Consider the following 27,376-nt stretch of genomic DNA (forward strand, 5'->3'; position numbering starts at 1 on the left):
AAGAGGAGGGAGTTGGGGGGATTGGAGGGGAGACAAAAGCAAGAAGCTTTAGCCATTTAAACAAAAGGGAGCTCCCAGGGTGCAGTCCAGTACTGGGGTTCAGCTGCTTCCCATGAACAAGCAAAGCCCCCTGAGTCAGTGGAACCCTGCATTGAATCAGGGGCCATCTGTCACCTCATTTATTAGAACAACTTAAAAAAAGATGAAATTCTTTGCAGAGTCCTGGTGGCAAATTTTGGCATTTCTTTCAAGGAGGACTTAATTGCAAATCTTATTTATCCAGTCTAGAGATCTGCTGCTCTCTGTCTAAATGATAATACGGCAATACACTGCTGCAGTGAATTGGAAAAACAAACCAAGCTGAAACTTCCACTACTATGTTAAAGTTTTGCGTGTTTCTTTATTTCCATCTTTCTAAAATAGGTCTCTACTGTGCTAGGGTTTTGTTTGTTTGTTTGTTTGTTTTGTTTTGTTTTTGACAGGGAGTTCTGCTCAAAGATTTGATCACCCTTCATATTTATCAAATTCAGGATCTACTTGCCTACATCTCCAAACTCAGGTTTATTCTTTCAATTGTTGTGAAGAATAAATTAATTAAATACATTACATCTGTACACACACACACACACATATATATATCCCATGAAGTATGGGTTACCTGAGATTGAGCACTTTGATGAGGCAAATTCTTTTGTCCCAAATCCTACAGTGGAAATGAACAGGGAAATTTTTCACACAGGAGTCCCCAAAAAAGAAGGGAGAGAAATGTGCTGATGCCAGAAGAGCTCCACAGACACTCATCTCTGCTTGCTTGTCCTTTTTGTGTGCAGGCCACTACACTAGATAAGCTAGGTAGCAGTGTAAGGCCCCAAGATAATAAGACAACAGCAAATGGCCTGCCCCAAGGCAATGTTAGGTTTTATTTGGATTTTCAACCTTTCAGAAAATCTTTCCTCCTGCTGATTACAGGATCATAGATTCAGTTTCTGTGATCTAGATTTTCCAGTCTTTCCTGTCTGCAAAAGCTAGCAGAGCCCTTAAAATACCTGGAAAACATAAGCTGAGGAGGAAAAATAAAATGGGGAGGATCAAATGGAGGTTCCATCACTGCAAGAGGCTATACCTAAGAGCAGTGAAAACAGCAGAGGAAGCTGTGGATTAATAGAAAATATAAAGGGATAATCATATTCATTTTTATATCCTTGTATCATTACCTCTTTGAATTGTTTCTCTTTTTCTTGTGTTTTGATCATGCCCGTGCTTAGTCCTGTGGTCTGGACAAATTCATAGTTTCTCTGACTTGATTGTCTAAAAACTGATCAAAGGGCAATGTTTATAACTCTGGAAAGTTTTCTTTCAAACAACTTTTCTGCTTTCCTTGGAGTTCAAGGGCACAGGAAATGCAGGATACGTCCAAGCTCACTTTATCTCCAAAGGATTTCTAAAAACTGCAGATGCTCATAAACCAGATTTAGCTGAACTCTTGACTGACAGTCTAGAGCTGCTGTTTGATACCAATGTATCCAGTTTCCTGCTGATAAACCTGAGCTCTAATGTGTGCTTTGAAACATCAGCATAGATGTACTTTTAAACTTTTATTTTATTTTTACTGTTTTCTCTATTCCAAGTTCTCACCTTGTCTTTATTCCACAACAGTTTTGGGAAAGAATGGCCAAGCTGTGGCTGGTATTTATATACATCTTGTTACGTCTTCCCCAGAAGGGATTTTTCATCAAACTCTCTCTGGGTAGTGTGTTCTGCTTGAAATAACTAACTGTAACATAAGTAGAAATGTATTCCCCAGCAAATTTTTTAAAAGTTTTAAAAAGGAATGGTGAGTAGAAGGAGTTTTTTGTAAAGTACTTTTCATATTTCTTGATCTGAGTGTACTTGAAGGGATGAAATTTGAAAGCAGTTCTAAGCTATGCTTCACCAGCACAGGGAGGACTGGGCTGCTGAAGGTGCCTACTCTATTACCTGTACTTAGAAAATGTCAAAACCAGAGAAATTTGAGCTTGTGGTGAATCAAGGCTTCAGAAAAGCATTGGAAACTGAGGTTAGGCTAGAACAAGCACTGCTGCTGCAGCGTGGGCAAATGTGAAAGCATACACTTTTGTGTCAACCACCTTTATCTCTCTTATCATTTCGTACTATCAAACTCTGTACTTTCTTTGTAGGAAAGAGAACAAACGTGAGCTCAGAATGAGTGCTAAGAAATACTTTAAGAAATCCATCCACAGCCTGCAAACATCTCAGATTCAGAAAAGCCTTTGTGTATGAAAAGGTTGTGCAGTTATGTGGAAATGGTTTGATATCTTGGAATTTGAAGACTGCAGGCTTCTTAAAAACATGAAAAACATCAATGTATTATTTAGGAAGCAGCACATTCCCTAAAGTACCCACCAGCTAACTTCCTAATCTGAATGAAAGACGTGAAGGAGTATCCCAGTCTTTCACCCAACGAACCATCTCCCCATTGGGCACAGACTTTTCAAGCTGCTTGCAGCTCGCATTGTTCCAATCATATCTAACTATCCTTGTGATTTTTCTGCCTGTAAGGCTGCCTTGTGAATCCTTTTTGTACCACATAAATGACTAGTGTGAGGGGTGAGCAGTGATACACACTGTTTTGTTCCCTGCTACTCCATCTGAACTCTGCCATTTCAATGGGCAGCCAGCAGTAGAAAGTTTCTGATCACACTGAAAATGCTTGCATTTAAGTAGAGCCCGTTTTGTGAAAGCTGAGGGAACAGGCTGAGGAGTTAATACACCCACTCATCATCTAATCTTGACACTGGCTCATACAAAAGCACAAGTGAATAAAACTGCATCATTTTTTGCTGCTTTCTGGAGGCTTTGAGATCATGGGTCTTGGGATTTTGACACGCTGGCTGTCACTAGCATATTTGTGTAATTATTGTACATATTATCGATTTTGAAAGATTCATATTCTCTGCTTTTTTTATTGATTGGTAAGGGGTTACTTTATTGAAGGCAGAACAAGCACCTCCAGCTATCGAAGGAGCATGAAAATTAATGCGACTGTGGGTACAGGAAGTCTACTGGGTCCTTTGTGATAAAGTTGTAGACACACAAATCTGGCAGAAAGGGAACTTTGCTTTTAGACTGCAAAGGTAACAAGAAGATCTGCTAATGATTTCAGGCAATTCATGAAAGCTTTGGAGCTTCTAACGGTAGAAATATTATGAAAGATGCACTGACTCTTCTTTCTTTTTCTTGCTTGATTTTTAACTTGATGAGCTCAAAATATGTTCAGGTTAATGAAATTCTGCCCTTGGAATATACATTGCACAGCACAAAGTCAAAACTGTTAATGGTAGTATAGAAATGAGGTGTTCAGTCTAGCTACCTGTAAGCTTAATTTCACTTCACAAGTGATTACTGCTAGTCTGCTCTCTGGTTCCTGAGAATGAAATAGTCACCCATTCACTTACTGTGCAATAATAAGCAAAGTCTATATTTGATGCTTTTCAGAACTTGCTTTGAACTGTTAAATGGTCAACAGTTACCATGCAACTAAAAGGCAATACATTCTCTGTGATTCTTGTCTTAAAGGGAGGGAATTCTTTGATTTTTAACTTAGATGCTGCTTGTGAAACATTCAGCTAAAGGCTCAAGCTATTAAATTCTCTCCCCCAGAGAGGACAGAGCGAACAAGCACTGCAGACACTCAGCCTCCTTCAGTCATAAGTAAAACAAAGCCTCTCTGGCTCTGTGGTGCGCTCAGTAGTTAAACTAGGTTAAAACAAGACAGAGAACTCACCTCTTTTTAAGCTCCATGCAGTGGAGCTTATCAGTGATGCAGTTTTGCTTTACCTCGCCATGTTACGACTTAACATGAGAAAGAGAGCAGCAAGAAGAGAAAAAAGTGTGTCTAAAGAGAATTTGTGTGTTGAGGCAAACCCACTGCCAAGAACTGAAGGAAAGCACAGGCACTTTGTAAAGGTCCACAGGACCCCTTTTGATGAATGAGTGACGGGGCAACATCAAAAGTAGATCCTTAGAAATTATGAAACACTTGATGGAGGTTCCTGCATTTTGGAGATTTCATGATGTCGAAGAGAGATTTTGTACCAAAAGTGAGTTGGTGCAATATTCATAACATACCAGTAATGAGCCATGTTCTGCTGAGCAACCTTGCTGAAGCTGGCAGACCCTCAGCTCACCATCAGGTTTGCTCACTGGCAAATACTGGCATTAACAACAGAGAAGGTATTGTGAAGTTGTAATTCTTTTTGGTTATTTTTACATGTTAAATGGACATCATCTCCATTTTCTTTTCCTCCAATATTTTCTTTTTCCCCTCCTTCAAATCTTGCTTCTTTTGTATCTCCACTTTTTCCTCCTCACTCATTACTTCTTCTGCAACCTGATCTTCTTTAATGAACAGAGCATTTTTTCTACATTTAAAACTGAGCACTGTCTTGCACTTGTAAGGAGCCACTTCCCTGTAACAGAAAGTTGACAGATACAGGTGGATTGAGTTGTGGATATGAACCAATACAGCTGTGGCTTATCCTAGTAACTATCGTAGGTGATAGCTCTGGGATTATGTCTCACTAGGGCTTTTCTGGATGATAGTAACTGTATCACAATTATGCCACTATTACACCTGTGTTGTCTCATCCTGAGTATGATGGGAGTAGGTGGACTTATGAGTACAGATCCTCTGCAAGCCTTGCCAGAGAGAGTAAAGATTACCAAGTATTTTGCAAAAACATTGTCCTCTGATGTTAACTAGTTTTAGCTGTATTCTGCATTTGATGGCTGGGAACCAGTGACAATGAAACTCTCTGGATACTTGAGACCTATTAGAAAATTCTCAGTCACCACGCAGCCATTGAACTTGGAGGACAACAGTTCCTGTCTCAAAGTCTTGCAGCATGAACATGGAAGAACATGCAGTAGTAGGGAGCAGGGAACATTCAGCTTTTCAAATGATACTGCAAGATAATCTTACCTCTTGCTAGGTAAATATATGCCTTGTCTCACAGGGTGTGTCTCACTCTTTTCTTAGGAGTGCACCAGGTAGACCTTAGAAATGGCCTTTGAAGAGTAACCAAGATGTGATGACTGTCCAAGGAAGTGTTTCAGATTCAATGACTCAGTTGAATTCATGTGCTTTTCTATTTATTTTTTGGAGGAAAACAAACAAACAAAACAGAAAGAGTAAGAAAAACTACTCTGAAAACATCAAACAAAATGTCTCTAAAAGGCAACCTAGGAGGATGGAAAAAAAATAAAATGAAAATGCACAAAAGCTGAAGTTGGATACAAAGCCGGACAGAAGGTCTTGTCTCTATGCCAGCAGAGCAGAAAGGGCTGGCAGTGGGAAACACGGTCTTAGCTGGTGGAGGGGAGCACCCCTGATGAGAAAGAAATTTAATTACTTCTCAGTATTTGTTACAGACCTTGTCTGCTTTCCTGCTAAGCATGTCAACACTGTGCAGTGGCGAGAGGAACTGTGGCAAGATGTGTGGTCTTATCAAGATATTTTACCTGACTTAATACACTCTCTTTTTCAGAAGTAAATGAAAGGCTCCAGCCGAAGTTTTCCATTTTGCACAACTTAAGTGCGCTGTCTTTCACAACCATTATGTTCGTTTGCATGGGTTACCACCAGTGATTAAATCTTAGCTGTAAAGCCCCCACCATTACAGTACACTAAAGCTTGTAATTGTGTCCACGTTTGTGTGTCAAGAGCAGCTTCAGCCATGTCCATGTACTTTCCATCCTTTTATTGATTTCTTTGCACCAAAAAAGTCACAGCTTCTTCCATTTCAGGAGATGTACTGTAGTTCTTTTAAAACAGTATGACACAGTTCAGTAGCTGGAATGTGCTGCAGAGCTGGAACTGCTAGATAGCTTGTTTTTAATTTTCTCCACAGGAAAGAGTAATGTGTAACTTCTCAGCAGAGTAACTGTCACAAAGAAAGAGGATAGAATAAAAGGCATATTTTGGCTCGTGTCAAGATAAAAATGAACAAAAAAAATCTTTCTCACAGTTCTGTCTTTATAGCTCTGAAGCTGAATTTATATCAAGATTTCTGGTTCGAATGAGAAATCAGCCTCAGCCACTCACATGAAACTGAGATAATTCAAACTGTCCAACATTTTCAGTATGTTGGTTTTTAGTATTAGAAATGGATCTCTAATTAATGCTGTAAGAAAATCCTGTAAAAACAAAATAAAACAAATATCAGCAGAGAGTGCTGATGAAAGCAGGGAGTGAATTGTTAATTGGGGGAAAACTTAATTGCACTTTTATATTTTGCAAACTGCCTTTCACAAATACTCAGAGAGCAGTCTTAGCACTCAAGAAGGGCACTCTAAAGCAGCAGGAATTTGACCTCACTACTTTTATTTGCAAAAAATATTTTAAAACTGCTTTTAGATATTGTGCTAGAATTTGAAGTAGTGATTTCTTTTTAATTAAAATCTCCTAAAAACTGATTTGACAGGGTCCTCTGAAAGAAAAAAAAAGAAAAAAAAAAAAGAACTGGCAAATTAATTAACTAAACTAGAAGGTCAGTTTTAAAATCCTGCTGCAGACTAATTAAATCCTAGACGCTGACATTTTTTGGCTAAAAATTGCAACCATAGTAATTAGTGTTGCAGGAAATTTCCATATGCCATTGTGCCAAATGAATGAGAGTATTTCATAATTGTTCCTGTAGGACTTCTTGCAAATAGCTGGGAGGGACACGATTCTATTGTGGGAAATCTGCAAAGGCACTGTAACACTTTCATTCCAGTAATACTGGCTCCCCAGGTCAGTTCTGTGAAGGAGGGAGAAGCCTGACAAATGTTAGAAATATTACAATTTATTATTATAGCATTCTCTACTTCTTGTTGCCTAACTACTTTTTTAAGTATTGCTATTTTAAATCACTTAAAGAACTAGGGCAAGCGATTAGTCAAAATGCTGTGAATATATCTACATGCTGAATATGCAATTAAAAATCACCATTGTGAACAATTTTATGTGATAAAACAAAAGGTGCTGTTAATTATTTTACTTCCATACATTTAAGCTAAGTATTCAGAGAGCTTTTTCTGTAATCATTAACTTTTTCAAAACTGCTAAGGATTTGTTAAATGTCAGACAGTGAAATTAAAATGTCAGTATATGACTTAAGGGTCAAATAGACTTAATAAACCTGAACAACACTGCTCCACATTTATTTCCAAATTTTCTACTGGAAAAGGAGGTAAAAAAAACATGAAATGAAATCTTTTTTTATGCAGTTTGTGTGCCTTCTGGGTATAGCAGATTGTTTCTGTGAGTTATTCAGGCCTTTCTTACATCCGAGCACTGTGCAAACATCACTGAAAGGGAAAAAGTCTGCTCCCATCTTGAGGAGCATCGATATAAGATGATGATCTTGGTAGTTTTTCTCTAATAATTCTATCTCTTCAAAGAAAATTAAAATGTCAAAATAAGAAAATGACCAATTTACCCAATAATTAAAATAAGTAAAAGATAAATGGCTGATTGAGGTGAGAACAGAAAGAGACTGCGATATTGCACTGAAGGACCAGACTGAAGGACTGCACAGCCTGCAAACGTCTGAAATGTCCATCTCCATTCTCCTCTTCCTGGGCACTGCTTGTTCCTATTATGTCCCTCTTTTATTCTCCACAAAAGTGGCATGATTGGAAAAATAGTTGACAGTCTCCTCTGCAGTTAGCTAAGCTGCAAAATGCTTAGCAGAGTCGCACTGTATGAGATGGGAGAGAAACTTTCAGAGCCTCTCCCCAAGCCCTGCTGGCCTAATGTCCCCAAGTCTCTGCAGTTAGTCTGCAGTTTCTTCTTTCACAGACTAATGTGATGGTCTGTGACTGACTGCAGCAATCAAAGAGCATTCAGGTGCATGTAGAGAACAATTTTCTGGTTGATGTGTTCTTTCAGGTGAACTCATTCAGTAAAATGGCATTTATCTCATACTTGTCTTACAAAATTTCAGTATTTTTTATTTTATTTCAGGTGGAGACTATATGCCTTTCAAGCTATTGTTTCAGGGTCTGTGCAAATCTAAGCCTTTCCATGGTAAAATTCAAGGGTGAGACTGAATAGCAAGTGGACATAATTCATGCTCCCAATGGCAGAATTTTGGACACGTGCACTGGTGATTGGTAAATTGTCCGGAGAACATGGCCGTTCCAACTCCAGGGTGCCTCAAGTTTTACACAGGATCTTGAAGTATAGGGGGATTTGCACAAAGCCTGTTCCACAGGGTTGTTCAGCCTACAGTCTAGGAGCTATGCTATAAGTCTGTAAATGCAGTCTGTTGCAACTGACCCTGGGAGTGGGGCTTTAGGGACATTCCTGCTAATATGGTGCACCTCCTCCTTCTTGCAAAAATGCATCTTGGGGTAAAAAAACGTGTGGTCTTATGCTAAATACTGCACCAAAAAAACGCGTCAAGATAAAATTTACAGTAGGAACTTGTGACAAAACATTTGTTTGGGCCCCTCCTGAAAAGCATAGCATAGCAAGCCTGGACAAGTTTTACAAATATAATTTTACCTGGTTTTTATGGGCATCTCAAAATTGCTTTTCCTTTGGGAAAACTTTCATCAGGAGCTACTTTCCCACTGCCCAGGAGACATGTCCACCACCTCCACTTCTGCAACAGTATCCTTTCACAGTAAACAGTAAGCCCTAAGAATATTCCAAGTGTTTTGCTCTTGTAGCGCTAAAATGAGCTGTTAATCATAATAAATCATGCAGTTTCACAACAAGGCCATCACTTCTGTTTACCTCGGCAAGTTAACAGCTTTGGCCTCTTCTAGAAATAGCCCCTCAGGCTCTTTGAACGCTTAGGCAGAGGAGGATTACGCTTTCTATGTGTTCATCCCTAGAACTGGACTCCTGCATTTTTGCAAGGATTACAACTACACAACAAAATCTCAACAAAAAGGGGCTTGCAATCTGCAGGGGCACAGGAATCCTTTATTAGGGCCCAAACTTTGCAATAGTAAGTATTTGTCCAGTGGCAAATGCAGCTAATAGCTGTCGGTGTGGACATCATCACTGGAATGCATTTGTGTCAGCCATTTAGCAGTATTTGATTAGGGCACCAAGCAAGGGAATTTTTTATAGATCTACTGTATAACACTAAGACAGGTACCTCGCATCTCTGGAGCTTACTTCCTGAGCCCTAAAGGCCAATGCTGATGCTAAGCCTTCCTTGCCTCATACGCAGTAAGCATAGGAATAGGGTACCTATGCTGTTTTTACCAGCTTTGAAGTTTGGGAGGAGAAAAAGCCATGGGAGGGCTTTGCTGTGCACAATGCATCCCTTTGCAGCTGTCAGAGCACCACAGTGTATTTTTCCAAATGTCCAGTTTGTATAAAGCTGAAAATGTCTGAAAACATTTTCAGTGCAAGTGTATATCTAATGCAGGCATGGTGGCAAAGTCTATGGATTTGGAAAGCATATTTAAAATTGAAATGTTCTTTCGATATCTTCAAGTAGCAGCAGGATGCTGTATAATTTACACTGGGCCTCATGCAGGCAGGCACATAATCCAGCACCCTGAAGCGGTGCGTGCCACATGCTGGGTACTAAGAAGTTACTCATGCTCATAGCATGTTTGAGGGGAGAGGAGAGGCTGGTAAACTCCCTGAGCAACAGTGCTTTTCTTGAGACAGTTCATCCCCTCTGAATGCTTTGGAGCACATGAAGCTGAGCTAATCATCAAGAAACCCTCTAATCTCTATCATTACTTCTGTTTTCATGTTAGCCATTGTGACAGCTTTTCCCCCTTGTCATCAGAGGGAGAAAGCCGTGGCTGCTCTCTGGTGAGCCGAGGGCTATGATGGTAGGCTGAGCTTTCCCAAGTTAGTATTCAGACTTCATACGCAGGCAGCGAATGGAGAGACGATCTTGGAAAACTGTCGAGAAGGACCTGGCACAACGGGGGGCTGATGTCGCGTCACTCTCGGCTGACTGTCAAACAAAGGTAGAGCCAGCCACGTATTAATTTGCAGAGAAATAAAGAAATAAACCGACGACTTCGGGCCCTAACTGTTGCAGCCAAATAAATAATAAAATAAATCATCGAAATGAAGAAATGTGGCAAGAGGCACTGCAAACCGAGAGATATTTTGTCACTAAATTGCAGCATTAATAGTGTTTTGAAGCCTCACATTTAAATTGCCTATTTCTGACACTCAAAATGCACATTAGGAAAATGATGCTTATTTTATAGTTACTCATTAAAAGGAAGGGGATAAATAAGACAGAGTTTTAAACTATAAATCTCTTTCATAACAAACAACCAATAGGAAAGCATGGGAAAGACAAACAAATGGATAGTGAAAGAATGACTTTTAAAATGCTTTGGTAATCTAGGGTATAAACGAGCAACTGTCTCATCTGGTCTAGAATGAGTCATTTTTAGAAGATCTGAGTATGATCCTGAAGGCTGGAGATATTTGTGTGTTACTTGGAAATGAAGAAAATAGAAAAGGTTATTACTTTTCCCTTGCTATAATTCAGGCATTGTGCAATTATACTATTTGTCTCTTCTTTACATGATAACAATTTCACATGTATTTCCCCACCTACAGATACATCATCTTTTCTCACCTAACAAGACATAACTTCAGATTACCTCGTACAGCCTGTATGACAAATTTCAGGAAAGAAGGAACTTACACATCACTGTGGCATTTAGTCTGGTTGGAAAGGTCTTTCATGATCACCTGTGTAACTTTCCAGCACTCGTTAATGGCTGCTCAGTACCCTGCTGCTGATCGACTATTTGCATAGCATCTGCATTTATCTAATCTTTATTTATTTTCTAAAGACTGTAAAGTTACAGCTCATTTGCAGTGCTTCAGGATTTGAGTATTAAACAAAAATGCAAATACAGCAGTAAGCCCTTAATGAGATGTATCCAGCTCATTTTTTTCAGCATTAACTCCATTCTTTATCTTATTTGAGCACCCACAGTATAAACTATTCATCAGTTCCAAAACTTCATTTTATTATATCATCAGCTGCTTCCATGTCTTTTACAAGTTTAAATTCTAATTTTATCCACAGTAAGAATAATAATGATGTTTCAAACTGGCATTTATTGTCCAGAAGAAAAGAGCTCAAAAACAGTGCTTTCTTCTGGAACTTACAGAGTTACCAAGTCAAAATGCAGAGATGCACGCTGCTGGCTTGGTGGAACTTGGCTGCTACTTTGCACTAGAAAGACAAGAAAGTCACAAGTCTAGGCGCTAGTTCCAGCCACACTTATAGCCATAAAAAGAGCTCTTCTTGAGGAAGTTCAAATGCCCTGAGGGAGATTCCTCTCTTTGGAAAGATCTGAGCACATTCCAAATTTATACTCCCATTTTAGTTTTATGAAGCAAATGGTATAAAACAACATTTTGCATCCAAGAAAAGGGAACTCACTTATCTGCTAGTGCTGCAACGTGATCTAAACCCTGTTGTCCAGTGCACCAGCAATCTTGTGCCCTTTGGCACCACCTGTGTCTCACCCCAGAGCTGTTCTCAGCTTTCACATGCTCCAGCATGTAGAGCTCCCTTCTGTAGAGCCCTTAGAGACCCTCTTCACATACTTCAATTTAGGGCTGGATTGCGCAAGGGAGAAAAAATGAAAGTGAGCAGGGTTTCCTTTGTCTTCGGGAATAATATTTGTTCTTTGTCTCTTCTGAAAATGAAACCACCTAGGAGAAATCAGCCTGCAGTTCTGGTCATCCATAAATATGATTTCTTTCCATTAGGGTTACATTCCTTTGCAATGACATGGTCTGCACCAAGGACCATCAGCCTCTCTGTTAGCTCTAGGACATTGGGTCTATCTCTGACTATACTGATTGTCGTGATTCTGATACTTTTTGTCCTCAAATCCAAACTGAAAAACAAAGTTCAAAGCCAAAAATTGCCTGAGGATTTTGTGAATGTTTCTACTGCAGCAACAATGTCAGATGAGCTAAACCAAAGTTAGCAATGCTGTGGGCTATACAAACTATATGTTCTCCTTGGAAATTGCACTCGTATTCATTAGGGCTCAGTTTTATCTCTCATTTTTTAAAAGCTCCACCTCCATTCTTCCTGTTCCCTCTACATCTTGTACTATAATACACAAGTTTGTACATTCTACAGATGTGATGAATGAGCTACAGAGAACAGGATGCATTTTGCTCTGCATCCCTCACAGTAAATTTCCATTCACATTCACTACGAGCAAAACAAGGCTCTATAGGTTTTTCCTTCCAATTTTAAACCATGTTTATATGAGTTACTGAATTTTATGCCCTGTTTGGATTTTATTACTAATAGGTTTAGCTGAGCAACAGAATCCAAAACTATCACTGTGACAACTTCTGTAGTATCTTTGCTGTCTTGCTTGGGAAAGAATGAGCTTTTGCAATTTGGATGTTGGTCTTAAAATCCTCACGAGAAAGACTTCATCAATGTATCACCTATAAAACTGATAAAATAATATATATCATAACATAATAATGTATGTCAGTAGATAGGGGAAGAAAAAAGAGCTCCAGTTCCTTAATGACTGGAAAATGCTAATATATATACATAATAAATAATATAGATGCTAGAATAAATATTATAATATAAGTAATACAATAAAGATGGTAATATAATAAAATCCTGGGGTTTTTAATCTTCTATGTCTTCTCTGGATGCTGCAATGTTTCTCAATTTTCGCAGTGGAAAATTTTATAAGTGGCTTGTCTTTATTGTTAGTTCATTTGCACTAAAGAATTATCAGCTTCACAAACTTCTTTGTAGCTCCCAGTGGAACTAGTGCAATTATATACTTGTGCCAATTTGGCTTCTTAGCAGAAGGTATCTATTGGAAGAAAACAAATCTCTACATTAGATTCCATCATGAACAAACAAATCGTTTTAATTGGCTGCGTAATGAGATGGCCTTTTGTAAAGTATGCACTTGGAAATTTCACTGGTAAAGTTCTGCATAGGATGAGCATTGTAGTAAAACTAATTGTATAAAGTATAAGACAGGTTTGTTTCAGCTTTTGAAATTTAGATCTTTCATGTATTGCTTTTTATTATCTGTTTACATGTTTTTAATAATTTAGCTTACTGAAACGCCACTATTTTACCACATTACAAACCTGGTTTTAGTTGTTAAGAGAAAATAACAAGGTATTTTACTGTAGTTATAGGCCAGTGTCATTTCAAAAGGATGTTATATCTCATCCCTTAAAGTGTAACTGATTTTAAACAGATAACATCAGAGTTTAAAATACATTAACTTTACATTATTTAGGACCTGGGGGTCCTGGTAGACAGGAAGTTGGCCATGAGCCAGCAGTTTGCCCTTGTGGTGAAGAAGGCCAATGGTATCCTGGGATGCAGTAAATACAGCGTGGTCAACAGGTCAAGAAAGGTGATTCTCTCTCTCTACACTGCCCTGTAGAGGCCATATTCAGACTACTGCATCAATTTCTGGGCTCCCCAATGCAGAAAAGACAGGGATCTCCTGTCCAGTGGTGGTCCATAAAGATGATAAAGGGCCTGGAGCATCTCCCGTATAAGGAAAGACTGAGCAACCTGAGTCTGTTCAGCCTGGGGAAAGACTGAGATGGGATCTGATAAATGTTTATAAATATCCAAAGGCAGGTGAGAAGCAAATGGATGAGGCCAGGCATTTCTCAGTGGTGTGTAGTAATAGTGCAAGAAGTAATGGCCTAAAACTTGAACATTGGAAGTTCCATACAAATATGAGGTAGAACTTCTTCACAGTAAGGGTGACAGAGCACTGGAACAGGTTGTCCAGAGAGTTGTGAAGTCTCCTTCTACGGAGGTAGTCAAGACCATCTGGATGCCATCCTTGTATTGTAGGGAACTTGCCCTAGCAGAGGACTTGGTGATCTCCTGAGGTCCCTTCCAACCCCAGTTCTGTGATTCTGTGATTATGTTTAGATTACTTAATTCTACCACAACCTGTTCTTCCTGTAGAGGACTCTAAATGTGTGAACCAGTATCTTTCTAGTGGTGGAGCAAAGGAGCAGCTCTCTCTCACCTTTGAGATGGTGGGACCCATTCCCACAACAACTTCATAACTACCAATAAAATCTTTCTTACTACCTCTGTGTGTTGAGAATTACTGGTGCCCAGGCCCACACCCAGCCCAGACCACATCATAGCACATCAGAAGTGAAAACACGCTGACAGTGGAGATTTCCTTGGCTATCCTCAAGGTCACGAATGTGGATGTGTATTAGCTTGGGCAAAGTGAAAAGCGAGTTTAGGATACAATAAAAAGATCCCCAAACACTGCCTGTCCTGTGATTTTATTGATGAGGTAAGTGGTAAGAATTCCTTGTATAACTGAATGCTTCAGGTACCCATTTTACAGTGAAGCCAAGCAAAGCAGATTGGCTTTGTGTCTAAAAACAAGTTCAATAAATCCATTGCGGAGCTTTTGTGCACTGTGCCTGTGCAGCAGGTAGCTGTTATTAGGGATCTTGGCTCTCCCCAAACTCAGAGAGGTAGGTATGTGACAACTTGCCTGGAGCTGGATGATAGGTCATAGAAGAAAGTTACAAAGCTCTTCAGAGGATAAAAGCCATTTTCCAAATGTCTATCAACTATATATTTTTGCCTATTTGAGTAACCTTTATAATGTTGTTTTGTACAATCTCACTCCCTTAAACATAAAGCACGTGAGCACACTCCCAACACGCTTACTACAAGTTTTTCTATTGCTATCCCCATCAGCTAAAAGCCATCAGTGCCAACTCTGTTGCGTACAAGCATGGTCTCAGAAGACTTGACAACAAAACATTCCTAAGGTAAAGGCTTAGACATATCTAACTAATGAAGATGTGTTGAATGAAAAATAGAATAGTACTTTTAATGTAAGTGCTTCCATCAAGCTCTTTAAACATTTTCATAAATTATCTGAAGCTACCATATTTCTCTGTTGATTATGATCAATGTATCTGAAAAAAGGCTCATGTTGAGACACATGAAATCACTCACCAGTTACCATAATGAGCAAAGCAGACTCAGTGTAGGCTCCCTCCCACAGTGCCAGCCTTTCTGAACTGATCCTGCATGGGCTTCCCACAGGCTGCAGCTCTCTCCAAGCACTGCCCCAACACGGCTCCATACAGGTCTCCACCAGCAGCAGCAGCTCCCCCAGCCCTCCTGACCTACTGAGGGCTCCACCCCACAGGCTGCAGCTCTGGCCTGGGCTGCTCCTGTAGGGGCTCTCCATGGGCTGTAGCTTCTCCAGGCCTCGTCCGCTGCTGCACCGTGGGCTCCTCCATGGCTACATGTGGAGATTTGCTCTGTGTGGTTCCCCGTGAAGTCCTGATCCACTGATGCTCATACTTAAACAAATATAGCTAGAAGTGCTGGTAGTCCCATTAACACTGAAGAGAATAACTGTGTGCTTAACACTTGCTTCTCTGAAACTTTGCAGGTTCAGAAGCTTGTGGCATTCAAGATTGGGTTTTAAGCTATAGATTAGATTGGTGTTAATAATAAATCTTTTTTTTTCTGTGAATATTTTTAATGTTTTTTTTTTCTGTGAATATTTTTGCCTGAAGACTGGAAGATAGCTGATGTCACTCTGGTCTTCAAAAAGGGCAAGGAGGATCTGGGAAACAACAGGCCAGTCAGTCTCACCTCCGTCCTCAGAAAGGTGATGGAACAGCTTGTTCTCGATGCCATCTCCAAACAATTGGAAGAGAAGATCATCAGGAATAGTCAGCATGGATTCATCAATGGAAATCATGCTTACCAACCTCGTAGCCTTCTATGATGGCATTACCGGCTGGGTAGATGGAGGAAGAGCAGTGAATGTGATCTACCTTGACTTCAACAAGGATTTTGATATTGTCTCACCCACTTGGCCTCCCTTGGTGGCCAAGAAGGCCAGTGGCATCCTGGGGTGCATTAAAAGGAGCATGCACAGCAAGTCAAGCAAGGTGATCCTCCTCCTCTATTCTGCCCTGGTCAGGCCTCACCTGCAGTACTGTGTCCAGTTCTGGGCTCCCCGATGCAAAAAAGACAGCGATCTCCTGGAGAGAGTCCAGCAGAGGACCACGAAGATGTTAAAGGGCCAGGAGCCCCTGTGAGGAAAGGCTGAGCGAACCTGTTCAGCCTTGAGAAATGAAGACTGAGAGGTGATCTGATTAATGTTTAAAAATATCCTACTAAGTGTGGGAGTCAAAGAGACATGGCCAACCTCTTTTCAGTGGTTTGTGGGATCAGGACGAAGGAAAATGGCCATAAACTTGAGCATAGGAAGTTCTGCCAACCAATATACAAAGGAATTTCTTCACAGTAAGGGTGACAGCACTGGAACAGGCTGCCCAGGGAGGCTATGGACTCTCTTTCCCTGGAGATACTCAAGACCTGTCTGGACGTCTACCTGTGCAGCCTGCTATAGGCAGCCTGCTTTGCAGGGGATTTAGATTCAGTGATCTCTGGAGGTCCCTTCCAACCCCTACAATTCTGTGATTCTGTGATTCAGTGCCAGAAATGGGCGCTCCTGTAATCTGCATTAGTTAGTACCTTTTTATTAGAGAAGACAAAAATGAAATGGGACACAGAAGTAATCAGCTTTTATTCATTGGATATTCCAGATCCAATTCCAGATTCCAGCTGGTGGCACGCTTCTGGCCTGGCCTGGTCCATTGGTACTGTGAGGGTAAAAAAAGAAAGAAAAAAAAAGAGAAAATGAAGAGAAAATGTAAGAGTTTTCATTCAAAAGCACTGTGTTTCCTATCACTCAATCTCTGTCCATTTTATTTCAAGAATATCTGTTCCAGTGGTAACTAAGTGCAGCACCCATTTTCCTACTTAGTATTCAGCAGACACTTGCCTTGACCTCACCTCTCCAAGCTTCCAAGGTTTGTTTCTCTCCCACTGTACCTGCCGTAGCCCTTAGAAGAACCTCAGTCAAGCTCTTCACTGACAAACTTTTCCTTTTCCCTTCAGTATTGGTTAGATACAGGCATGAAGTTTGCAATCAGACTGAAAGATTATTTGAACCATACAAATATTCAGTTGTTGGATTGCTGCATGGGCCAAACAAACACATCTTAGCCCCAAAGGCTCCCAGTGCAGCAGCAGTCCCTGCTGCAGCCTCACTGCTTCAGAAATGACCAAGATCTAGACATTGGTTTCCCAATCTGTGCTGTCTATGAAATGACTTCTACAGGGCATTTGGATGTTTTCACAAATCAGATATGTTTGAATTATTTACAGAATGTGCTAGCTTCAAAGAACCTAATTAGAGTAGAGCAGCATGTTTCGGACTGAAAAAAGCAAGCTATGCTCTTGAAAGTAATTACTGCTCTATTGAACAAACTCAGGAGAGTGAAATGCATAAACAGATTTTGAGGAATCTGGGCATAGTACATATTTTCACATCCAAGGTCTTTGTTGCTGTATCTGTGAAATGCCTTAAGTATATTGTTGCTAAAATAGCAGTATTGAAAGCTCTATCGTGCAATATAGTCTACTCAGCAACAAAGAGGTAAGTGTCTTGTTTCAGTATGAATTAATACAAAATCAGTACTTACACATCTCCAACAGAATTCTAATATTTTAATGGAATTCTATATTTGAATTTTGCATCAAAATGGAACATATTTACTCTCAATGCTGCTGACATTCCTGTTATCTCAAATTATTTGTCTTCATTTCAGCAGTCACAAATTCTACCATAAACCATAAGGAGTTTCATATTCCATAATCCAGTTTATAGCAGCTTCAGTTACCATAAGAAGTGTCCTTATAAAAATGACATCCAAACATACCCTACATATTTCTGTACTATAAATTCCCTATGAAATTCACTCCATTCTAAAGTCAATTCAAGAGTCTATGATCAAGACTGGAGATTCAGCCTGGTAGCTTCAAGTTAAACAATGTTATTCCTGTATTTTATGTATCATAGCTGACTATAAAAATTGTGGAATAGGAACTTAACTGAAAATCCTCCAGGGAAGTGTTTGAGCCAGAATGCAGTATGTTCATGTGTAGTTATATTGCCTCTGCTCTAGTGACAGAAAAAAATACTTTTTTTTTTTTTAAGTAAACTGAATGCATATCTCTCAAAAGTCTCACAGGGAATGGTTATTTATAACACCAAGCTGCCACTTTAAGATGGGTATTTTTTTTTCTTTTTTTTTCCGTGCGTACCACCAACAGTAAGGACTCCAGGCAGAAAATCAGATTCTGAGCGACTGCTCTACTGGTTCTGTTCTTGTAGTGTAACCTCAAGGTAACCTCAAACTTCTGCTGAGATGATAAGGCTGAAATATGGACCAGATCTGATCATTAAAAATCTATGGTCTTAAACGTATCAGGTCTGTTGGCAAGCGAAAAATTCTCATCTGTGGGCACCTGCAAACCTATTTACTTATTATTGTTCTTTGATCCCCACAGGCTGAAAGAGAAATGAAAGATGTCATCGCTCTCCCCTTTTTATATTTGTGGTGTATCTGATCTGTACCTCAGTCCTTCGGTTATGATTTTACTGTGCACTATTTACTAAGCACAGGTTAACAGCAGCCTACCTTGTATACTCCCAATCAAAATCAAAGTACCTTCCGCATGTCGGGGGATATTCTGTTATTAAACCCCAGCATTATTAGTTTTTCTTTCCTTTTGACAACAGAAATAAAAACGTGTCAGCAAGAGAAAATCTTCAATTATCTGGATTTTTTTGAAGGGCAGATCTGAGCCTTCTGAACCTTATCCTATTTTTAACAGAGTTTTCTACAAACAGGGAAGAAGTGGTTTGACTGCTCGCCAAATCCTCCAGATCCAATTCAAACACCTCTTCCCTCTCCCAGCTTTGTCTAGACTAGGATTTGTAGGGGGGCTTGTTTGCAAATGTTTGCTAACCCTGTCTAACCTGTGTGAAAAGACAGGCACTATTAGGGCAGAGTGCCTATAACAAATGCTGATCCGACCTATGTGAGGCCTCCCAGATGTCTGTCGCCATGGTCAGCCACAGCCTGGCAGCTGCTTGTAGCTGTGCTGCTCAAAGTATCGCATCAGAGGATTTTTCTCCCTCCGAATGCAGTGTTAGCTTCAGATACCCTTAAATGTTGTTCAAGTGGATATCGCAATGGGACAGATAGGGAGCAAAGAAATCTACTACATATGACTTAGCTGGCAAAAATGTCTTTGTGTGATGGCTCTTCTATTAGTCTAGCAGAATCCATAGACTTCCACGAGGAGTTTTCTGAGGAAGAGCTGTGGGACTGCACTTGAACCAAATATTTCAGAATGGAGTGGCCTCAAAGAACATGCAGGCACACGTGTTCAGAAAAAGTGCACATCATGCTCTGTCTTACAATGGTCATCATCCTCAGGGATTTGTTTAGGCACTCTTCATACGGAGCCAGACTCTGGGTCTCCTGAAGGTCATAGTCAGAGCCTGCAGGCACCCAGCATCTTGAGCTGAAGGTCAGTTTCCAAGTTTTACTGTTAGTTTTTGGTCCGTCTCTTGAAAACATGACCTAGTTATTAAATTCTTATCACAGGCACTTGTTCTTAAACACTAGAGGATGTTTATAGTCTCCATCCACTTGCACTGCTCTTAGGATCCCAGTGTATAGAAAAAGGCTTTGTGAGGACTGTGCATAAGGTTCTTCTTCCATATGAAGAATCTCAGTGATGTGAGTGGGGAGATGTTTATCATTGCCTCACAGAATGCCTCCTGCCAAAGAGAAAATTGTTTGCTGACTTCCAAAGGCAGAGGAACAAACAAAGGGAGTGGGAAATGCTGGTCCTGAGATAGATGTAGTTCTTTGCCATTGTGAAAGCCACGCTCTATTTTTAGGGTCTGAACAGTTATATAGAGGGACATTCTCTTGACCAGCATTTTTAAAATACAACTTTCATTACATGTTAGAGCTTATGCAATCAATATTCATAAAAAAAACTGCCTGCATTCTTCCCCTTCAACCTAACCTGCTACTAAAGCAGAAATTAGGCTTTGTTCTTGCTGCTGTTTCTAACTTGATGTAATGTTTGTAAACTATATTTGCTGGATTTTTTGAGGTTCAGAAGAGTAATTTTGTGAACTACAGGGAGGGGGGGAAAATCTTTCTCTGTCAGGGGTAATTGTCCCTCCAACATGAAATTTTGGCTCATCTCCTGTTTTGAACAGGTGGACAGATTCTTTAAAGCCCAGCAGAGATTAAAAAAAAGAAAAGTGTATATGATTCTTACTTTTTACCTTGAATTCATTACAAGCTTTGAAAAATGTTGGAATGTAGGGCTGGAGTCGCTAAAACACATGGATACGACTTGATATATTACACTTTTCTGCTTTGCAAATACACCTGAAAGGTTACCACCCAGTGAAATATGCAGACTCATTTTATGAAAAAAATTTGAGGCTCATCCATACAGATTTTTCGCCAAATTATGACACGATATTTGAGCAGGTGCACCTTCCCTGGTGTGTGGATATAGTTTGCTGCAGCCCAGAGATACTGACATTAAAAAGCAGGTGGAATATGCTTATCCTGTTTTAATTGAACTACAATATTCCCTCATTAGAAAACAAAGCAGCCATGGCATCAGAAATCATCATAATTTTCTGATGCCTGGAAAGGCAAGAAAGCCGCCTCTTTCTGTCTTGTCTTCTAATCAGATATTTGGAACAAAAAGCTTAAATTACACTTCCTTCTCTCCCAGACCTAGTGATTTTTAGCACATTTTTTTCATAGTCTGTGAAGGTCTCGCTCTTTTCTGAAAGAAAAGAGTAGCCATTGTTCCTTGGTAACTATTCATGAATATCTGCAGTGTGTGTTGCTAGACTCAAATTAGCTTGACACAAGATGCTGAGCAAATTCTTGAAATACCACATACTCATTCTCTGAAATACGAATCCACTAGTGGCATTTAATTTTTGTGTTTGGTTTTTTTTGTTGTTGTTTTTTTTTAAATGTATCAGGTTTTTTTTTTTTGTTGGTGCTGGTAGGGATTTTTGTTTTTGTTTTTGTTTTTGCGTGGATGATATCTGAAAGAAACTGTTTCAGTGGAAGAATGAGACTCAGGAGATATGTCCTCCTCCTCCTCCTGTCCTCCACTCATGTCTCATATAACTTTTGAGTGAGTCAGTTTCCCAATGCAATAGCAAATTACTGGTACATCAGAATAATTCATTAATAGCATTATTTCCTGTCTTCTCCTCTATTGTTCCATTGGGTACAGATTCTGCCTACACAATAATTGGCGGGAGAAACCCTGTTGAAACTCTCTTTATGTGTTTCTAAGTATCCAATTAGTAAAACCTCATTTGCCTACACTATTCTGCCACACATGGATATGGCACACATTCTGGCAATGAAACACCTTAGAAAGACAGTGATTCTCCAGCTGTCGCACATCATTTGTCTGCCTCTGTTCAACTCAACCACTCTTCCCGTGGCAAGTAGGTAGACAACCCCTCCTGTTTATAATGAATACAGGCTACGTGCACAGAGTGGCTATATTTATAGTTTCCATCCTACGACAAATATAATGAACAACCATTTCTCCATACAGCCACGACTTCCTGCAGTGCTGTGTGCTTTCCACTCCACATGAGGATGGAGAAAACTCTGTTTCTTGGAGTCCTTCAACACCTTTCAGGTTTGGCCTCTTGGCAATTAATGGATAGCTTGAGAGCTTGCTAGAAAATGCAATTCTTTAGCACTGCAGCACTACTCCATTTAGTACTTTGCAAGTGAGTTGTAAAAATTTGCCCTGGAGACAGGGAAATGCAAATATAAATTAAATGGAGAACTAATAACATAACATTATGGAACAATGCAAACCATTTTGGACACCCCACAGAGAAGAAATCCATGCATTCCTTTCTGAATCATCTTTATGGAAATTTCTGTAAACGTGCCATTATTAAAAGAGAGTAGCAATTATTTCCTTCTTTGGTTCATCAGTTGCAGGGAGGGGAGAATCAACAGGGGAATTAATTTTGTTTTCTTCCCTCTTCTCTTTTTTTTTTTGTGTGTGTGTGTGTGTGTGTGTGTGTGTGTGGGCTTGTTGGAGAGCTATCAGACAACAGGAACTGACAGCATGGAAGCCTCTGCTGGTAGAACAAAGCAAGAAAGATAGGAGAAGTGGTCAACATCGTTACAGATGGGGCTCCGTAGGTGGAAGTAGTTAGGAGAGCAGCAGAAGCAGGCAAGATTGCAGCTAACAAGGCTGCTCAGGAAGCCAGAGCTATTAAGATATGTTGACATAACATTTGCAAGCTTCACAGGGGCCATCATTATAAATTAGATTTAGTATTGATCAGACAGTTCAGTACTGGGGCTGGAAGAAAACCGGACACTGAGTTCTTTATAAAATCAGCACTTAAGATTCTGCCTTCTGATTAACCCAGAAGAACAGAAAACGTTGTCTCCTAACTGACCTCAAACAGCGTGACTGCTGTCCCCTTCCTGGGAGCAGTTAGAAAGCTGCAGTCATTTGGAGTTGGTATAATCTTTCAAAATTGCCATTATAGTCATAAGAAAGACATGAAAAACGTGCCTGTAAGATACAAGTTAAATCCAACACATGGCTGTGAATGCTAGGAAACTCCTTGCTAATGAGGCCTACTGGAGATTTTGCAGTGTATAATTCAGGATGAAAACTGGCTGGCGGTATATTACAAGGTGTACCAGGGAAGGGATCTGGTGATTTAACACACAGGGAGAAAGCAGCTTGTGAGGCTCGTTAGATCAATGGGGATTCCAGTTCTATACCTCAAATTATATACCCTATCTTCTAACATTCACCCTTTGCTGTGCAAAGCCCATACCTTCCTATTTTTTCTCCTTTTTTTTTTTTTTTTTTTTTCCCTCTTCTTTTGTTGCAGCTGTGTTTTTTCAGGTCTTTCTAGAAAGCACCACCAGAGCAGAAAATACCTGAGGTTTATAAGGTAGCCACAGGTAATTCACTGCTGCTGAAATTGTCTAAAATGCACATTTTGCCACACTCTCTATTGCTTGGCAGTGTGTATATCCCCAAGGAAATTGCTGCTGACAGCTCAACAAGTTGCTCCACACCAGCCTGCCACCTGTGTGCCATATCATGGACTGGGGTTCTCTCACCATGCCAAACCCCAAAGGAAATACAGCATGGGGAGATGATGTTTCTCCACCTCGTTCTGCTTCCATCACTGAGTGGCCATATATCTTTCCTGTGATGCTGGAGAGTAGTTGAGACATTTCTTTCTGCCTGACTGACTTGAGTTCAAGCCTCAAATCTTGAAGGTATGCACTCCCTTAGCCTGCTCTTTCACTCTGCAAGAACTTAGCACCATTGAGCCCCCAAAAAAGAAACTGGCCCTAGAGCTGGGCTGTGCCCACCACCACCTGCACATCTCCCAGAACTTCCCCACTCCCACAGCAGGGAAAGCTCAAACCTTTAACAGAGCCATTTTGACACACTTGCTGACTCCAAGCATAACAGAAAACAGACACTGACATCCATGGCCCTTCAGGAAACATGGAGCCTGGCCTTAACTTGCTCCTTTCCATGCACCTTTCTGCTTGACTGCTTCCACACAAACATCCTGTGTCTTAAATGCATCACCTCCATTGGCAGCCAAGAGTCAAGTTTACTCTTAGTCAACTCTGAACTACCACATCCCTGGAAGCAATTGCTGATACAATAAAGAGACCTGACACCATGCCAGCACTTAGCAATTAACAGCTAATGAAATACAGCCTCCCTTATCCTCCTCTTTCAGGAGATAAGCTTCACAGACAGCAGCACCCCACAGGCTTAGCCCAGGGTGCTGAGCCGCACCAGGACGGCAGCCATTTCTCTGCGCCTCCAAACCCTGCCTGCAACAGAAAGTGCCCTCCCAGAGTCACAGCCACCTCAGCTCTCTGGCAGGACAGGTAATGCCGTTTAGAAGGCAAGAGGAGGAAATCAGAGCTGCTCAAGCACCTGGTTGCAGGAGGGCTGGGAGGAACCGGCTCTGAAGATGAACTAACCATTCAAGCCTTCCTGTCTCGTCTCTTTCCTTGTGGTGCTCTGGGAAGGAACAGAGGCTGTCTGTAAATTGCAGTTTAAAACCATAATATCCCTGCATTGAACTGTCGTCAGATGGTTGCAGGTAAAATAACGAGACAAAAATGAAGGCTGAGGAAGGATTTTTATTGCTTTTAAAAGGTCTCTCTTGCAAGATGCTCGCCTTTTATTTCAAAGGCAGTGTCAGAGAGTATTAAGAAGGCACAGGTAGATACAGCCCCTGCATCTGAAGTGGGGAAAAACAATACTTTAATCACCACTCCTATTTATAAAGCAATGTTTCTTACAGTTTGTTTCGGGGTGTTTTATTCAGTATATCCTTCGTGACTGTTTCGCTTCTGACTTTCTCAGAGATTATGGTAAATGTCAAAATGTCTCTTTGGGCTCATAAAATGATGCCATAACATAGCATCATTTTAACTTAGAATGGGTAAAACAACCTATAAAATAAAATGGGAGATTTTGACATTAATTGAAAAAGTTACTTGCTTTTCTAGTTTCAGCAGCTTCATGTCAGCATTAAAAGAATAAATCAGGTTACAGTTTATTGCAACATGTGATGACCTTTAAGTAATTTTATTGCCCATTCTGTTCCATTGCAGTTTTCTAATCTGTATTTTGTCTGAAGGAAATGAGAAGCAGAATTTATCCTTCCTCCCCTGTTAATTTTAATCCTTTTGCATGGAGCTGGATTCATGCTGCAGGCAGGTGAGTCAGTTCATTTTAGTTATTTGAGCCTTGTAATGTCTTCCAGTCAACTTAAAAAAAAAAAAAAACCAACTACTAATTTTTGAGAATTTTAGAGCTGTTTTATTGCCAACTAAGTGTGAATTAAAACTAAATGTGGCTGCTATAGCATTCAGACCTGTTCTTCTAACTTTGAACACTGGTAAATGGCTCTCTTAGAATCTGTGCAGTTTTCTAGCAGAAGACTTTCTTGTACTACCTGCCATTTATACAATGGGTGTGCCTTCAAGGTAAATCTATACTGGCAGTTTTGACACGTGTTTACAAAAAGCCCAACCCTGCACAAACACACACAGAAACACACACTAGGAGGGTGTTTTAATAAGGCTACAAAATTGTTTTAGAAAGTCTGTGCAGAATGACACCCTGCAAGTTTTCCTAAGTGGGTTTCTCAAACTATTTTTTTCTTTTAAGGGAGAGAAAAATACATTAACCAAATGCTTCTAGCTGAAATTAAAATGTCCATGATACATTGCTTGAGGATAATAAATTTACACCTTCTGTTATTTCTATGATGCAGTTATAACTGTCTTAAAATATAACAGAAGATACATTATTCAAATTAAAGAGGTCTGAATTGAACATTTTGGATAGTTTAATAAAAAGGATAAGAAAACAATGATGAAGAATAGAGAAGCAAAGAAGCCAGCAGCCAAAAAGCAGCAAGGGACTGGTGCTGTTGCCTTCTCAATATGGGCTGGGAACAGCTCCTAAGCCAGTGAAAATCTCAGCTGACTGCTTCGATCAGTTTTCTTCCCAGCATATATTTCATCACTTCTCTTCATGTGTTAGGTCTATTGTTACGAGCATTGTAATTTCCATTGTCATATGTCTAAGAGAAAATATTTCTAAAGCTTAGTAGGAGAAAACATAACAGTTTAGATTCTTCCGTCTTCTGTAATCTGATGAAGCATTTCATTCCTTTTATTATAATGATAAAAACTATAGTTCTGTTATTGCGTCCAGAGAATTCTGTTGGAAATTATAAGTTTTCTCAGACAAAGTTGTGTTTGACTATTTCTCTGATGAGGTTAAAGGTCAATTTGCTTATAGTTTCCATGCTTCATTAAAATTCAGCTTCTGTGCTGTGTAATGTGGGTAATATTAATTTTCTAAACATTGATGTACAGCAGCTGCGAACTAATTTCCATAATGGTTGTTCTATTCTAAGGGCATTAAACCTGAAACAAGGTGGATCCAAATGGAAAAAAATGTAGATGATTACTGGCCATCTGCCAAAAAGACGCTTGGGGACGTGAAAATTCTGGAATCACTGAAGGTTCATTTTGATCAAATATTCATATTCTGAGCCATGTGTCAACAATTTTACTGTTTAAAGACAAGAAGGTTGTGGAGGGGAATACTGACACCATCCTTCACAGGGGAGTTTACTTTCAGACTTCTTACATGAAGGAGAATATGTTGTTAAAGAATGGAGCAAACATTAAGATGTGTTCAAATGAAGGTGCAAAAGCACTGGAAACAGGAGTTGCTTCCCTTAGGGAAAGGGGGCGGGTGGGAAACAGAGAGGTCATAGTAACACACTCAGCTTTTAAGTTAAGATTAACCATATGTATGAACATTTGGGAAATGCTTCATGTATTTTTATTTCCACAGATTCATTGTACTGATGCCATTAGACAGAACTATCTTTTTTAACTGAAAAAGCTGCAGTCCTACAGGCTCACATGTAGAGGTGGAGTCCTAGATTTGGAGGCCTGAATATATAGACTAGCCAACACCTTCTCATTGCATTCATTCTGTGATACTTTACTACTGCTACTGAAAGGCAACTCTTTCTTGGAAAAATTGCCTTCTCCATCATGTTTGGTCCACTTATTGCAGAATAGCTTAATAAGATCTTTCTGTGATCAGCAACGAGATTTTTTCAGCAGAATATTTTTCTATTCCTGAGCATTTCACAAACCGCCTCTGATTTTCTCAGGCAGATTTGGTAAGCTATGTTATGCAAATATACATCAACTCATGGGCTGTGCACAAAGTCTTTGTGAGATTTGTCTTCATTACTGCTCCAGTTTGGTTGCACATCTTGGTCACAGGAACCACACATGACAGACTGTTTCTTCCTAGTAAGCTGAGCCTAAATGAGATAAACCAGGGAAGTTCTGTAAACGAATGGTTTTGAGGGCTGTTCCACCAATGGAAGATTGATTTGTGCTCCACCTATTCTATCCTTGCTTCCTTATCACTTGCATTTCCTCAACAAACATGCCGTGAATATAAAAATGTGAAACAATTAAAATTAGCCATAAGTGAAAGAATTCCTACTGCAGGGCGATACATTTGTACTTAGCAAATTGGTGTCCAAATGCTTTTTACTTTGTTAGGGGCAGTGAGAGGGGAATGAAGACAAGGTCAGACATTTGAGGCCATCTCTGTGAGGGAGTAATGACATTCTCAGGACTTACTCACTTGGATTTGGCAGAGACACAGCCTACCATCCACATCAGACCATGGGTAGAAATGAAGTTTTGTGCCTACTCTTGTCTGTGCAGACAGGTGCAGAATTGACAGGGGTTTACACGTCAGAAATGTCAAAGACAACTTGGCTTTGGTCTGTTTTT

Source organism: Centrocercus urophasianus, unplaced genomic scaffold (assembly GCF_019232065.1).
Source record: "Centrocercus urophasianus isolate 14NV4802_14NV808 unplaced genomic scaffold, USGS_Curo_1.0 seq_15, whole genome shotgun sequence".
NCBI lineage: Eukaryota > Metazoa > Chordata > Aves > Galliformes > Phasianidae > Centrocercus > Centrocercus urophasianus.